Genomic DNA, 14,203 nt, shown 5'->3' with positions numbered 1-14,203 from the left:
CCTGTTCTGTGCGTGTAAGGGACGCTTGCACTGCTGCTGACCCTGTTCTGTGCATGTAAGGACGCTTGCACTGCTGCTCACCCTGTTCTGTGCATGTAAGGATGCTTGCACTGCTGCTGACCTAGTTCTGTGTGTGTAAGGGACGCTTGCACTGCTGCTGGCCCTGTTCCGTGCGTTTAAGGGACGCTTGCACTGCTGCTGGCCCTGTTCTGTGCGTGTAAGGGATGCTTGCACTGCTGCTGACCATGTTCTGTGCATGTAAGGACGCTTACACTGCTGCTGACCCTGTTCTGTGCATGTAAGGACCCTTGCACTGTTGCTGACCTTGTTGTGTGCGTGGAAGGGACGCTTGCACTGTTGCTGACCCTGTTCTGTGAGTGTAAGGGACGCTTGCACTGTTGCTGACCCTGTTCTGTGCATGTAAGGATGCTTTCACTGCTGTTGACCCTGTTCTGTGTATATAAGGGACGCTTGCTCTGCTGCTGACCCTGTTCTGTGCGTGTAAGGGACGCTTGCACTACTCCTGTCCCTGTTCTGTGCGTGTCAGGGACACTTGCACTGTTGCTGTCCCTGTTCTGTGTGTGTATGGGAGGCTTGCACTGTTGCTATCCCTGTTCTGTGTGTGTAAGGGACGCTTGCACTGCTGCTGTCCCTATTCTGTGCGTGTAAGGGACGCTTGCACTGCTGCTGACCCTGTTCTGTGCGTGTAAGGGACACTTGCACTGCTGCTGGCCCTGTTCTGTGCGTGTAAGGGACGCTTGCACTGCTGCTGACCCTGTTCTGTGCATGTAAGGACGCTTGCACTGCTGCTCACCCTGTTCTGTGCATGTAAGGACCCTTGCACTGTTGCTGACCTTGTTGTGTGCGTGGAAGGGACGCTTGCACTGTTGCTGACCCTGTTCTGTGAGTGTAAGGGACGCTTGCACTGTTGCTGACCCTGTTCTGTGCATGTAAGGATGCTTTCACTGCTGTTGACCCTGTTCTGTGTATATAAGGGACGCTTGCTCTGCTGCTGACCCTGTTCTGTGCGTGTAAGGGACGCTTGCACTACTCCAGTCCCTGTTCTGTGCGTGTCAGGGACACTTGCACTGTTGCTGTCCCTGTTCTGTGTGTGTATGGGAGGCTTGCACTGTTGCTATCCCTGTTCTGTGTGTGTAAGGGACGCTTTCACTGCTGCTGTCCCTATTCTGTGCGTGTAAGGGACGCTTGCACTGCTGCTGACCCTGTTCTGTGCGTGTAAGGGACACTTGCACTGTTGCTGTCCCTGTTCTGTGTGTGTAAGGGACGCTTGCTCTGCTGCTATCCCTGTTGTGTGCGTGTAAGGGACACTTGCACTGCTGCTGTCCCTATTCTGTGCGTGTAAGGGACGCTTGCACTGCTGCTGTCCCTATTCTGTGCGTGTAAGGGATGCTTGCACTGCTGCTGTCCCTGTAGTGTGTGTGTAAGGGATGCCTGCACTGCTGCTGTCCCTGTTCTGTGCGTCTAAGGGACGCTTGCACTGCTGCTGACCCTGTTCTGTGCATGTAAGGGACGCTTGCACTGTTGCTGACCCTGTTCTGTACGTGTAAGGCCGATTGCACTGTTACTGACCCTGTTCTGTGCGAGTAAGGGACGATTGTACTGTTGCTGACCCTGTTCTGTACGTGTTAGGGATGCTTGCACTGTTGCTGACCCTGTTCTGTGCGTGTAAGGATGCTTGCACTGCGGATGACCCTGTTCTGTGTATGTAAGGGACACTTGTACTGCTGCTGACCCTGTTCTGTGCGTGTAAGGGACGCTTGCACTGCTGCTGGCCCTGTTCTGTGCGTGTAAGGGATGCTTGCATTGCTGCTGGCCCTGTTCTGTGCGTGTAAGGGACACTTGCACTGCTGCTGGCCCTGTTCTGTGCGTGTAAGGGACGCTTGCACTGCTGCTGACCCTGTTCTGTGCATGTAAGGACGCTTGCACTGCTGCTCACCCTGTTCTGTGCATGTAAGGATGCTTGCACTGCTGCTGACCTAGTTCTGTGTGTGTAAGGGACGCTTGCACTGCTGCTGGCCCTGTTCCGTGCGTTTAAGGGACGCTTGCACTGCTGCTGGCCCTGTTCTGTGCGTGTAAGGGATGCTTGCACTGCTGCTGACCATGTTCTGTGCATGTAAGGACGCTTACACTGCTGCTGACCCTGTTCTGTGCATGTAAGGACCCTTGCACTGTTGCTGACCTTGTTGTGTGCGTGGAAGGGACGCTTGCACTGTTGCTGACCCTGTTCTGTGAGTGTAAGGGACGCTTGTACTGTTGCTGACCCTGTTCTGTGCATGTAAGGACGCTTTCACTGCTGCTGACCCTGTTCTGTGAGTGTAAGGGACGCTTGCACTGTTGCTGACCCTGTTCTGTGCATGTAAGGATGCTTTCACTGCTGTTGACCCTGTTCTGTGTATATAAGGGACGCTTGCTCTGCTGCTGACCCTGTTCTGTGCGTGTAAGGGACGCTTGCACTACTCCTGTCCCTGTTCTGTGCGTGTAAGGGACACTTGCTCTGTTGCTGTCCCTGTTCTGTGTGTGTATGGGAGGCTTGCACTGTTGCTATCCCTGTTCTGTGTGTGTAAGGGACGCTTGCACTGCTGCTGTCCCTATTCTGTGCGTGTAAGGGACGCTTGCACTGCTGCTGACCCTGTTCTGTGCGTGTAAGGGACACTTGCACTGTTGCTGTCCCTGTTCTGTGTGTGTAAGGGACGCTTGCTCTGCTGCTATCCCTGTTGTGTGCGTGTAAGGGACGCTTGCACTGCTGCTGTCCCTATTCTGTGCGTGTAAGGGACGCTTGCACTGCTGCTGTCCCTATTCTGTGCGTGTAAGGGATGCTTGCACTGCTGCTGTCCCTGTAGTGTGTGTGTAAGGGATGCCTGCACTGCTGCTGTCCCTGTTCTGTGCTTCTAAGGGACGCTTGCACTGCTGCTGACCCTGTTCTGTGCATGTAAGGGACGCTTGCACTGTTGCTGACCCTGTTCTGTACGTGTAAGGCCGATTGCACTGTTACTGACCCTGTTGTGTGCGAGTAAGGGACGATTGTACTGTTGCTGACCCTGTTCTGTACGTGTTAGGGATGCTTGCACTGTTGCTGACCCTGTTCTGTGCGTGTAAGGATGCTTGCACTGCGGATGACCCTGTTCTGTGTATGTAAGGGCCACTTGTACTGCTGCTGACCCTGTTCTGTGCGTGTAAGGGCCGCTTGCACTGTTGCTGACCCTGTTCTGTGCATGTAAGGGATGCTTGCACTGTTGCTGATCCTTTTCTGTGCATGTAAGGACGCTTGCACTGCTGCTGACCCTGTTCTGTGCGTGTAAGGGACGCTTGCACTGCTGCTGGCCCTGTTCTGTGCGTGTAAGGGACACTTGCACTGCTGTTGACCCTGTTCTGTGCGTGTAAGGGACGCTTGCACTGCTGCTGGCCCTGTTCTGTGCGTGTAAGGGACACTTGCACTGCTGTTGACCCTGTTCTGTGCGTGTAAGGGACGCTTGCACTGCTGCTGGCCCTGTTCTGTGCGTGTAAGGGATGCTTGCATTGCTGCTGGCCCTGTTCTGTGCGTGTAAGGGACACTTGCACTGCTGCTGGCCCTGTTCTGTGCGTGTAAGGGACGCTTGCACTGCTGCTGACCCTGTTCTGTGCATGTAAGGACGCTTGCACTGCTGCTCACCCTGTTCTGTGCATGTAAGGGACACTTGCACTGTTGCTGTCCCTGTTCTGTGTGTGTATGGGAGGCTTGCACAGTTGCTATCCCTGTTCTGTGTGTGTAAGGGACGCTTGCACTGCTGCTGTCCCTATTCTGTGCGTGTAAGGGACGCTTGCACTGCTGCTGTCCCTATTCTGTGCGTGTAATGGATGCTTGCACTGCTGCTGTCCCTGTTGTGTGTGTGTAAGGGATGCCTGCACTGCTGCTGTCCCTGTTCTGTGCTTCTAAGGGACGCTTGCACTGCTGCTGACCCTGTTCTGTGCATGTAAGGGACGCTTGCACTGTTGCTGACCCTGTTCTGTACGTGTTAGGGATGCTTGCACTGTTGCTGACCCTGTTCTGTGCGTGTAAGGATGCTTGCACTGCGGATGACCCTGTTCTGTGTATGTAAGGGACACTTGTACTGCTGCTGACCCTGTTCTGTGCGTGTAAGGGACGCTTGCACTGCTGCTGGCCCTGTTCTGTGCGTGTAAGGGATGCTTGCATTGCTGCTGGCCCTGTTCTGTGCGTGTAAGGGACACTTGCACTGCTGCTGGCCCTGTTCTGTGCGTGTAAGGGACGCTTGCACTGCTGCTGACCCTGTTCTGTGCATGTAAGGACGCTTGCACTGCTGCTCACCCTGTTCTGTGCATGTAAGGATGCTTGCACTGCTGCTGACCTAGTTCTGTGTGTGTAAGGGACGCTTGCACTGCTGCTGGCCCTGTTCCGTGCGTTTAAGGGACGCTTGCACTGCTGCTGGCCCTGTTCTGTGCGTGTAAGGGATGCTTGCACTGCTGCTGACCATGTTCTGTGCATGTAAGGACGCTTACACTGCTGCTGACCCTGTTCTGTGCATGTAAGGACCCTTGCACTGTTGCTGACCTTGTTGTGTGCGTGGAAGGGACGCTTGCACTGTTGCTGACCCTGTTCTGTGAGTGTAAGGGACGCTTGTACTGTTGCTGACCCTGTTCTGTGCATGTAAGGACGCTTTCACTGCTGCTGACCCTGTTCTGTGAGTGTAAGGGACGCTTGCACTGTTGCTGACCCTGTTCTGTGCATGTAAGGATGCTTTCACTGCTGTTGACCCTGTTCTGTGTATATAAGGGACGCTTGCTCTACTGCTGACCCTGTTCTGTGCGTGTAAGGGACGCTTGCACTACTCCTGTCCCTGTTCTGTGCGTGTAAGGGACACTTGCTCTGTTGCTGTCCCTGTTCTGTGTGTGTATGGGAGGCTTGCACTGTTGCTATCCCTGTTCTGTGTGTGTAAGGGACGCTTGCACTGCTGCTGTCCCTATTCTGTGCGTGTAAGGGACGCTTGCACTGCTGCTGACCCTGTTCTGTGCGTGTAAGGGACACTTGCACTGTTGCTGTCCCTGTTCTGTGTGTGTAAGGGACGCTTGCTCTGCTGCTATCCCTGTTGTGTGCGTGTAAGGGACGCTTGCACTGCTGCTGTCCCTATTCTGTGCGTGTAAGGGACGCTTGCACTGCTGCTGTCCCTATTCTGTGCGTGTAAGGGATGCTTGCACTGCTGCTGTCCCTGTAGTGTGTGTGTAAGGGATGCCTGCACTGCTGCTGTCCCTGTTCTGTGCTTCTAAGGGACGCTTGCACTGCTGCTGACCCTGTTCTGTGCATGTAAGGGACGCTTGCACTGTTGCTGACCCTGTTCTGTACGTGTAAGGCCGATTGCACTGTTACTGACCCTGTTGTGTGCGAGTAAGGGACGATTGTACTGTTGCTGACCCTGTTCTGTACGTGTTAGGGATGCTTGCACTGTTGCTGACCCTATTCTGTGCGTGTAAGGATGCTTGCACTGCGGATGACCCTGTTCTGTGTATGTAAGGGACACTTGTACTGCTGCTGACCCTGTTCTGTGCGTGTAAGGGCCGCTTGCACTGTTGCTGACCCTGTTCTGTGCATGTAAGGGATGCTTGCACTGTTGCTGATCCTTTTCTGTGCATGTAAGGACGCTTGCACTGCTGCTGACCCTGTTCTGTGCGTGTAAGGGACGCTTGCACTGCTGCTGGCCCTGTTCTGTGCGTGTAAGGGACACTTGCACTGCTGTTGACCCTGTTCTGTGCGTGTAAGGGACGCTTGCACTGCTGCTGGCCCTGTTCTGTGCGTGTAAGGGACACTTGCACTGCTGTTGACCCTGTTCTGTGCGTGTAAGGGACGCTTGCACTGCTGCTGGCCCTGTTCTGTGCGTGTAAGGGATGCTTGCATTGCTGCTGGCCCTGTTCTGTGCGTGTAAGGGACACTTGCACTGCTGCTGGCCCTGTTCTGTGCGTGTAAGGGACGCTTGCACTGCTGCTGACCCTGTTCTGTGCATGTAAGGACGCTTGCACTGCTGCTCACCCTGTTCTGTGCATGTAAGGATGCTTGCACTGCTGCTGTCCCTGTTGTGTGTGTGTAAGGGATGCCTGCACTGCTGCTGTCCCTGTTCTGTGCTTCTAAGGGACGCTTGCACTGCTGCTGACCCTGTTCTGTGCATGTAAGGGACGCTTGCACTGTTGCTGACCCTGTTCTGTACGTGTTAGGGATGCTTGCACTGTTGCTGACCCTGTTCTGTGCGTGTAAGGATGCTTGCACTGCGGATGACCCTGTTCTGTGTATGTAAGGGACACTTGTACTGCTGCTGACCCTGTTCTGTGCGTGTAAGGGACGCTTGCACTGCTGCTGGCCCTGTTCTGTGCGTGTAAGGGATGCTTGCATTGCTGCTGGCCCTGTTCTGTGCGTGTAAGGGACACTTGCACTGCTGCTGGCCCTGTTCTGTGCGTGTAAGGGACGCTTGCACTGCTGCTGACCCTGTTCTGTGCATGTAAGGACGCTTGCACTGCTGCTCACCCTGTTCTGTGCATGTAAGGATGCTTGCACTGCTGCTGACCTAGTTCTGTGTGTGTAAGGGACGCTTGCACTGCTGCTGGCCCTGTTCCGTGCGTTTAAGGGACGCTTGCACTGCTGCTGGCCCTGTTCTGTGCGTGTAAGGGATGCTTGCACTGCTGCTGACCATGTTCTGTGCATGTAAGGACGCTTACACTGCTGCTGACCCTGTTCTGTGCATGTAAGGACCCTTGCACTGTTGCTGACCTTGTTGTGTGCGTGGAAGGGACGCTTGCACTGTTGCTGACCCTGTTCTGTGAGTGTAAGGGACGCTTGTACTGTTGCTGACCCTGTTCTGTGCATGTAAGGACGCTTTCACTGCTGCTGACCCTGTTCTGTGAGTGTAAGGGACGCTTGCACTGTTGCTGACCCTGTTCTGTGCATGTAAGGATGCTTTCACTGCTGTTGACCCTGTTCTGTGTATATAAGGGACGCTTGCTCTACTGCTGACCCTGTTCTGTGCGTGTAAGGGACGCTTGCACTACTCCTGTCCCTGTTCTGTGCGTGTAAGGGACACTTGCTCTGTTGCTGTCCCTGTTCTGTGTGTGTATGGGAGGCTTGCACTGTTGCTATCCCTGTTCTGTGTGTGTAAGGGACGCTTGCACTGCTGCTGTCCCTATTCTGTGCGTGTAAGGGACGCTTGCACTGCTGCTGACCCTGTTCTGTGCGTGTAAGGGACACTTGCACTGTTGCTGTCCCTGTTCTGTGTGTGTAAGGGACGCTTGCTCTGCTGCTATCCCTGTTGTGTGCGTGTAAGGGACGCTTGCACTGCTGCTGTCCCTATTCTGTGCGTGTAAGGGACGCTTGCACTGCTGCTGTCCCTATTCTGTGCGTGTAAGGGATGCTTGCACTGCTGCTGTCCCTGTAGTGTGTGTGTAAGGGATGCCTGCACTGCTGCTGTCCCTGTTCTGTGCTTCTAAGGGACGCTTGCACTGCTGCTGACCCTGTTCTGTGCATGTAAGGGACGCTTGCACTGTTGCTGACCCTGTTCTGTACGTGTAAGGCCGATTGCACTGTTACTGACCCTGTTGTGTGCGAGTAAGGGACGATTGTACTGTTGCTGACCCTGTTCTGTACGTGTTAGGGATGCTTTCACTGTTGCTGACCCTGTTCTGTGCGTGTAAGGATGCTTGCACTGCGGATGACCCTGTTCTGTGTATGTAAGGGACACTTGTACTGCTGCTGACCCTGTTCTGTGCGTGTAAGGGCCGCTTGCACTGTTGCTGACCCTGTTCTGTGCATGTAAGGGATGCTTGCACTGTTGCTGATCCTTTTCTGTGCATGTAAGGACGCTTGCACTGCTGCTGACCCTGTTCTGTGCGTGTAAGGGACGCTTGCACTGCTGCTGGCCCTGTTCTGTGCGTGTAAGGGACACTTGCACTGCTGTTGACCCTGTTCTGTGCGTGTAAGGGACGCTTGCACTGCTGCTGGCCCTGTTCTGTGCGTGTAAGGGACACTTGCACTGCTGTTGACCCTGTTCTGTGCGTGTAAGGGACGCTTGCACTGCTGCTGGCCCTGTTCTGTGCGTGTAAGGGATGCTTGCATTGCTGCTGGCCCTGTTCTGTGCGTGTAAGGGACACTTGCACTGCTGCTGGCCCTGTTCTGTGCGTGTAAGGGACGCTTGCACTGCTGCTGACCCTGTTCTGTGCATGTAAGGACGCTTGCACTGCTGCTCACCCTGTTCTGTGCATGTAAGGGACACTTGCACTGTTGCTGTCCCTGTTCTGTGTGTGTATGGGAGGCTTGCACAGTTGCTATCCCTGTTCTGTGTGTGTAAGGGACGCTTGCACTGCTGCTGTCCCTATTCTGTGCGTGTAAGGGACGCTTGCACTGCTGCTGTCCCTATTCTGTGCGTGTAATGGATGCTTGCACTGCTGCTGTCCCTGTTGTGTGTGTGTAAGGGATGCCTGCACTGCTGCTGTCCCTGTTCTGTGCTTCTAAGGGACGCTTGCACTGCTGCTGACCCTGTTCTGTGCATGTAAGGGACGCTTGCACTGTTGCTGACCCTGTTCTGTACGTGTAAGGCCGATTGCACTGTTGCTGACCCTGTTCTGTGCGAGTAAGGGACGATTGTACTGTTGCTGACCCTGTTCTGTACGTGTTAGGAATGCTTGCACTGTTGCTGACCCTGTTCTGTGCGTGTAAGGAGGCTTGCACTGCGGATGACCCTGTTCTGTGTATGTAAGGGACACTTGTACTGCTGCTGACCCTGTTCTGTGCGTGTAAGGGCCGCTTGCACTGTTGCTGACCCTGTTCTGTGCATGTAAGGACGCTTGCACTGCTGCTGACCCTGTTCTGTGCGTGTAAGGGACGCTTGCACTGCTACTGGCCCTGTTCTGTGCGTGTAAGGGACGCTTGTACTGCTGCTGACCCTGTTCTGTGCGTGTAAGGGACGCTTGCACTGCTGCTGGCCCTGTTCTGTGCGTGTAAGGGATGCTTGCATTGCTGCTGGCCCTGTTCTGTGCGTGTAAGGGACGCTTGCACTGCTGCTGGCCCTGTTCTGTGCGTGTAAGGGACGCTTGCACTGCTGCTGACCCTGTTCTGTGCATGTAAGGACGCTTGCACTGCTGCTGACCCTGTTCTGTGCATGTAAGGATGCTTGCACTGCTGCTGACCTTGTTCTCTGTGTGTAAGGGACGCTTGCACTGCTGCTGGCCCTGTTCTGTGCGTGTAAGGGACGCTTGCACTGCTGCTGGCCCTGTTCTGTGCGTGTAAGGGATGCTTGCACTGCTGCTGACCATGTTCTGTGCATGTAAGGACGCTTGCACTGCTGCTGACCATGTTCTGTGCATGTAAGGACGCTTGCACTGCTGCTGACCCTGTTCTGTGCATGTAAGGACCCTTGCACTGTTGCTGACCCTGTTTTGTGCGTGTAAGGGACGCTTGCACTGCTGCTGGCCCTGTTCTGTGTGTATAAGGGACGCTTGCTCTGCTACTGTCCCTGTTCTGTGCGTGTAAGGGATGCTTGCACTGTTGCTGACCCTGTTCTGATCGTGTAAGGGACGCTTGCATTGCTGCTGGCCCTGTTCTGTGCGTGTAAGGGACGCTTGCACTGCTGCTGACCCTGTTTTGTGCGTGTAAGGGACGCTTGCACTGCTGCTGGCCCTGTTCTGTGCGTGTAAGGGACGCTTGCATTGCTGCTGGCCCTGTTCTGTGCGTGTAAGGGACGCTTGCACTGCTGCTGGCCCTGTTTTGTGCGTGTAAGGGACGCTTGCACTGCTGCTGACCCTGTTCTGTGCATGTAAGGACGCTTGCACTGCTGCTGACCCTGTTCTGTGTATGTAAGGATGCTTGCACTGCTGCTGACCTTGTTCTGTGTGTGTAAGGGATGCTTGCACTGCTGCTGGCCCTGTTCTGTGAGTGTAAGGGACGCTTGCACTGCTGCTGGCCCTGTTCTGTGCGTGTAAGGGACACTTGCACTGCTGCTGGCCCTGTTCTGTGCGTGTAAGGGATGCTTGCACTGCTGCTGACCATGTTCTGTGCATGTAAGGACGCTTACACTGCTGCTGACCCTGTTCTGTGCGAGTAAGGGACGATTGTACTGTTGCTGACCCTGTTCTGTACGTGTTAGGGATGCTTGCACTGTTGCTGACCCTGTTCTGTGCGTGTAAGGAGGCTTGCACTGCGGATGACCCTGTTCTGTGTATGTAAGGGACACTTGTACTGCTGCTGACCCTGTTCTGTGCGTGTAAGGGCCGCTTGCACTGTTGCTGACCCTGTTCTGTGCATGTAAGGACGCTTGCACTGCTGCTGACCCTGTTCTGTGCGTGTAAGGGACGCTTGCACTGCTGCTGGCCCTGTTCTGTGCGTGTAAGGGACGCTTGTACTGCTGCTGACCCTGTTCTGTGCGTGTAAGGGACGCTTGCACTGCTGCTGGCCCTGTTCTGTGCGTGTACGGGATGCTTGCATTGCTGCTGGCCCTGTTCTGTGCGTGTAAGGGACGCTTGCACTGCTGCTGGCCCTGTTCTGTGCGTGTAAGGGACGCTTGAACTGCTGCTGACCCTGTTCTGTGCATGTAAGGACGCTTGCACTGCTGCTGACCCTGTTCTGTGCATGTAAGGATGCTTGCACTGCTGCTGACCTTGTTCTGTGTGTGTAAGGGACGCTTGCACTGCTGCTGGCCCTGTTCTGTGCGTGTAAGGGACGCTTGCACTGCTGCATGCTTGCACTGCTGCTGACCCTGTTCTGTGCATGTAAGGACCCTTGCACTGTTGCTGACCCTGTTTTGTGCGTGTAAGGGACGCTTGCACTGCTGCTGGCCCTGTTCTGTGTGTATAAGGGACGCTTGCTCTGCTGCTGTCCCTGTTCTGTGCGTGTAAGGGATGCTTGCACTGTTGCTGACCCTGTTCTGATCGTGTAAGGGACGCTTGCATTGCTGCTGGCCCTGTTCTGTGCGTGTAAGGGACGCTTGCACTGCTGCTGACCCTGTTCTGTGCATGTAAGGACGCTTGCACTGCTGCTGACCCTGTTCTGTGTATGTAAGGATGCTTGCACTGCTGCTGACCTTGTTCTGTGTGTGTAAGGGACGCTTGCACTGCTGCTGGCCCTGTTCTGTGCGTGTAAGGGACGCTTGCACTGCTGCTGGCCCTGTTCCGTGCGTGTAAGGGACGCTTGCACTGCTGCTGGCCCTGTTCTGTGCGTGTAAGGGATGCTTGCACTGCTGCTGACCATGTTCTGTGCATGTAAGGACGCTTACACTGCTGCTGACCCTGTTCTGTGCATGTAAGGACCCTTGCACTGTTGCTGACCCTGTTCTGTGCATGTAAGGACGCTTGCACTGCTGCTGACCCTGTTCTGTGCAAGTAAGGATGCTTGCACTGCTGCTGACCTTGTTCTGTGTGTGTAAGGGACGCTTGCACTGCTGCTGGCCCTGTTCTGTGCGTGTAAGGGACGCTTGCACTGCTACTGGCCCTGTTCTGTGTGTATAAGGGACGCTTGCTCTGCTGCTGTCCCTGTTCTGTCCGTGTAAGGGACGCTTGCACTGTTGCTAACCCTGTTCTGTGTGTGTAAGGGACGCTTGCACTGCTGCTGACCCTGTTCTGTGCATGTAAGGACGCTTGCACTGCTGCTGACCCTGTTCTGTGCATGTAAGGACGCTTGCACTGCTGCTGACCCTGTTCTGTGCGTGTAAGGGACGCTTGCACTGCTGCTGGCCCTGTTCTGTGCGTGTAAGGGACGCTTGTACTGCTGCTGACCCTGTTCTGTGCGTGTAAGGGACGCTTGCACTGCTGCTGGCCCTGTTCTGTGCGTGTAAGGGATGCTTGCATTGCTGCTGGCCCTGTTCTGTGCATGTAAGGGACGCTTGCACTGCTGCTGGCCCTGTTCTGTGCGTGTAAGGGACGCTTGCACTGCTGCTGACCCTGTTCTGTGCATGTAAGGACGCTTGCACTGCTGCTGACCCTGTTCTGTGCATGTAAGGATGCTTGCACTGCTGCTGACCTTGTTCTGTGTGTGTAAGGGACGCTTGCACTGCTGCTGGCCCTGTTCTGTGCGTGTAAGGGACGCTTGCACTGCTGCTGGCCCTGTTCCGTGCGTGTAAGGGACGCTTGCACTGCTGCTGGCCCTGTTCTGTGCGTGTAAGGGATGCTTGCACTGCTGCTGACCATGTTCTGTGCATGTAAGGATGCTTGCACTGCTGCTGACCCTGTTCTGTGCATGTAAGGACCCTTGCACTGTTGCTGACCCTGTTTTGTGCGTGTAAGGGATGCTTGCACTGTTGCTGACCCTGTTCTGATCGTGTAAGGGACGCTTGCATTGCTGCTGGCCCTGTTCTGTGCGTGTAAGGGACGCTTGCACTGCTGCTGACCCTGTTCTGTGCGTGTAAGGGACGCTTGCACTGCTGCTGGCCCTGTTCTGTGCATGTAAGGGACGCTTGCATTGCTGCTGGCCCTGTTCTGTGCGTGTAAGGGACGCTTGCGCTGCTGCTGGCCCTGTTTTGTGCGTGTAAGGGACGCTTGCACTGCTGCTGACCCTGTTCTGTGCATGTAAGGACGCTTGCACTGCTGCTGACCCTGTTCTGTGTATGTAAGGATGCTTGCACTGCTGCTGACCTTGTTCTGTGTGTGTAAGGGACGCTTGCACTGCTGCTGGCCCTGTTCTGTGCGTGTAAGGGACGCTTGCACTGCTGCTGGCCCTGTTCCGTGCGTGTAAGGGACGCTTGCACTGCTGCTGGCCCTGTTCTGTGCGTGTAAGGGATGCTTGCATTGCTGCTGGCCCTGTTCTGTGCGTGTAAGGGACACTTGCACTGCTGCTGGCCCTGTTCCGTGCGTGTAAGGGACGCTTGCACTGCTGCTGGCCCTGTTCTGTGCGTGTAAGGGATGCTTGCATTGCTGCTGGCCCTGTTCTGTGCGTGTAAGGGACACTTGCACTGCTGCTGGCCCTGTTCTGTGCGTGTAAGGGACGCTTGCACTGCTGCTGACCCTGTTCTGTGCATGTAAGGACGCTTGCACTGCTGCTCACCCTGTTCTGTGCATGTAAGGATGCTTGCACTGCTGCTGACCTTGTTCTGTGTGTGTAAGGGATGCTTGCACTGCTGCTGGCCCTGTTCCGTGCGTGTAAGGGACGCTTGCACTGCTGCTGGCCCTGTTCTGTGCGTGTAAGGGATGCTTGCACTGCTGCTGACCATGTTCTGTGCATGTAAGGACGCTTACACTGCTGCTGACCCTTTTCTGTGCATGTAAGGACCCTTGCACTGTTGCTGACGCTGTTTTGTGCGTGTAAGGGACGCTTGCACTGCTGCTGGCCCTGTTCTGTGTGTATAAGGGACGCTTGCTCTGCTGCTGTCCCTGTTCTGTGCATGTAAGGACGCTTGCACTGCTGCTGACCCTGTTCTGTGCATGTAAGGACGCTTGCACTGTTGCTGACCCTGTTTTGTGCGTGTAAGGGACGCTTGCACTGCTGCTGGCCCTGTTCTGTGTGTATAAGGGACGCTTGCTCTGCTGCTGTCCCTATTCTGTGCGTGTAAGGGATGCTTGCACTACTGCTGTCCCTGTTCTGTGCACGTAAGGGACACTTGCACTGTTGCTGTCCCTGTTCTGTGTGTGTATGGGAGGCTTGCACAGTTGCTATCCCTGTTCTGTGTGTGTAAGGGACGCTTGCACTGCTGCTGTCCCTATTCTGTGCGTGTAAGGGACGCTTGCACTGCTGCTGTCCCTATTCTGTGCGTGTAATGGATGCTTGCACTGCTGCTGTCCCTGTTGTGTGTGTGTAAGGGATGCCTGCACTGCTGCTGTCCCTGTTCTGTGCTTCTAAGGGACGCTTGCACTGCTGCTGACCCTGTTCTGTGCATGTAAGGGACGCTTGCACTGTTGCTGACCCTGTTCTGTACGTGTAAGGCCGATTGCACTGTTGCTGACCCTGTTCTGTGCGAGTAAGGGACGATTGTACTGTTGCTGACCCTGTTCTGTACGTGTTAGGGATGCTTGCACTGTTGCTGACCCTGTTCTGTGCGTGTAAGGAGGCTTGCACTGCGGATGACCCTGTTCTGTGTATGTAAGGGACACTTGTACTGCTGCTGACCCTGTTCTGTGCGTGTAAGGGCCGCTTGCACTGTTGCTGACCCTGTTCTGTGCATGTAAGGACGCTTGCACTGCTGCTGACCCTGTTCTGTGCGTGTAAGGGACGCTTGCACTGCTACTGGCC

General features: G+C 55.0%; 1 protein-coding gene across 1 annotated transcript in view; it reads right to left on the bottom strand.

Moving 5' to 3' along the window:
- Positions 1 to 14,203, bottom strand: part of ITGB4 (integrin subunit beta 4) — a 293,817-nt gene that overhangs the window by 272,987 nt on the left and 6,627 nt on the right. The window lies entirely within an intron of this gene.

The sequence above is a fragment of the Lissotriton helveticus genome, chromosome 7 (genome assembly GCF_964261635.1).
Source record: "Lissotriton helveticus chromosome 7, aLisHel1.1, whole genome shotgun sequence".
Lineage (NCBI taxonomy): Eukaryota > Metazoa > Chordata > Amphibia > Caudata > Salamandridae > Lissotriton > Lissotriton helveticus.
This window is presented reverse-complemented; position numbering and strand designations above follow the sequence as displayed.